The 2,407-nt window shown below is 37.0% G+C and overlaps 1 protein-coding gene across 1 annotated transcript in view; it reads right to left on the reverse strand.

The window, feature by feature from the left end:
- The window catches only part of LOC107614047 (mediator of RNA polymerase II transcription subunit 22a), a gene marked incomplete at its 3' end in the record, with an annotated part of 5,070 nt that extends 2,669 nt beyond the window's left edge, over positions 1 to 2,401 (reverse strand). The window contains 2 exon segments of the mRNA XM_016316271.1: positions 93 to 294; positions 2,180 to 2,401.

The raw sequence follows: 2,407 nt of genomic DNA on the forward strand, positions 1-2,407 counted from the left end.
CAAAAAAGAATAAAACACACCATTTTATCTTAAAAAAATTTCAGCAGTACCTCTGAAAATATATAAAGGAAAAAACAGCAACAAATATTTACCAACAACTATGATATTGATATGATAAAAAAGAAACGGAGCTTGCAACACCAACAACAAAACTGCAGTGAGATTTGCAGCGACAGAGTTGATGAAACAACAACAGTAACTGAATAATTCGGACAGCGGGGAGAATCAATAATCTGAGATGTGTGGGCACTGGTGTTGTTGCAAACCCACCACTAATCACCGCCAGCCTTGAAGTTGAGAGAAGAGGAAGTGAAGGATCAAATGCAAATGAAAACTGTGCCAAGTGGTTAAGGGAAACAACAGTAAATGACCTAAATAGCTAAGCAGTAAGCAGCACCAAATTGGTTGAGGGTATAAATGAAAAGAGATTGATAACTAAATCATTAACACAGCAGCATCAACCATATGAAATCAGTATACTCATAACATAACAGCAACAACAATGAATTAAGATACCAAATCAAGAATGTCATAAGCAATAACATAGCAACAGCTGGAACAACAAATTAAATTAACAGAAGTGCAGAACTACAGAAGCAACAGGAGCAAAAAAATCACAGAAACATTTGATGGGAGGGTCGACAGCAGGAAAAAATTCGCAGTGAAGGAGAGAAAATTATTAGAGAAGCAAAAAAAATTAAAGAAGGAACTAACAAAGTGGGAAAGAAATAAAATAAAAAACAAACAGAAGCAAAGAAAGAATATGAACCAGTGAAGGGACAACACTGGCGGAAGATGGGACGCAACGGCAAAGTGAAGCGGTGGCGGCAGAAGGAGAAGAGGAACAGGGAAAAGAAGTGGATAGCAAAGACCGGGGAGGGATAGGGTTCATGCTAACTGAATTTTTTGCTTTTTAAAAATAGAAAAGAAAAGAATCGTCCTAGTCATAGTTATCAAAACCAAACAAGTAATCGAACTGGTCAAACTATTGTGTCACTGGTTCAACCGGTGGGTCACCGATTGAACTCGCTGACCCGGTCTCACTTAAATAATCAATTGTCCAGAGATTAATAAAGAAAACACCCTGAAAATTTAAAGTTATAATGCAAAGGCTGAGATTATGACTTCTTTGTTTTTCAAGGAAATATATTCCATTGAAAAATAGACTAACATAGTAGCATTCTAATTTTTTTTTGTTTTTGTGAACATGAACAATCCTCTAGAAAAGCCTAAGTGTGTGGTTGTGACTTGTGATTATGTTTTTATGTGCACAATGTATCTTTACAGTCACTGTTTTTTGCACCTTTTAGCATCTTTGTTCTAAACATGCAAAGGAAAACAAAAGGGCCAAAGAACAGAATATAGAAGACCCTTCCTGAATTAAAAACATGACAAATATAAGAAAAAAACTTCAACTGAAATTTAAATTCCATGTTGACACTTTTTTTTCGGTACTTGAACCCACTCACAAAGAAACCCATAGAAGAGGGTGGGCGTTGTACAAAATCAACAAATCCAGGCACAAACACACCCGGTCAGAAGCACAGAAATAAGATACAAACAGAAAACAGTCCTTAAAACATAAACAACAAACTAAAACTAACAGATAAGCACATAGCAAAAGACTAAAGGCTACAGATTAATGTAAACCGAAACACCCTCATGTCCTCCCAGATTCTAGCTTTCTATCAGTCCAATTCCTTTACCAAAAATCCTCCAAAGTTAATACTTCACAGTACAAGTCCTCTAATTGTAAACCTTCCCATTTTCTCTCTTTTTGAAAAAAAAAACTCTTATTTATTACCACTGACCTCCAAATCAAACTATTGCGAAGTGATTAATCCACTGAGGAAATTAAAAAGTGCTACACAACACCGGGAGAAAGACCCTTTTATTGAATCTTCATCATTTGATTATCAAGCTAGGAGACAAATTTTATAGTGTCAATGAAAATATCTTCTGCTCTATCATCTCTCTCCAACTTTAGTATTCAAGCCTCAAAAGGAAAAAGAACAAATAGAACAACAAATTAAATTAATTAGTTTTACATACAAATACTATTCATCTAAACCTATTACAAATTAAATGAATCAGTTTTACATACAAATACAATTAGCATCAATAAATCAAACAGCAAATAAAAAATCAATAAGAATAACTTTAAAAAAAAAACACTCACCTACACTACGCTGCAGAAGCCGAAAGTCAGAAACAAAGTCAGGGACGGTTTTCCAACTTGGGGCCGTTGCAGTGTTCGCGGTTGCAGAGCAGGCCACCGGAGAGAGAGCAGAGCTTCGAAGAGGAGCCAACACGATGACGATGGAGGAAGCAGAGGCAGATGAGGCACGAGGCGGAGGCGGAGGCAGAGACAGGCGAGGCACGCCGGAGCCAAGGCGGCGGGGACGAC

Source organism: Arachis ipaensis, chromosome B08 (assembly GCF_000816755.2).
Source record: "Arachis ipaensis cultivar K30076 chromosome B08, Araip1.1, whole genome shotgun sequence".
NCBI classification, from domain to species: Eukaryota; Viridiplantae; Streptophyta; class Magnoliopsida; order Fabales; family Fabaceae; genus Arachis; species Arachis ipaensis.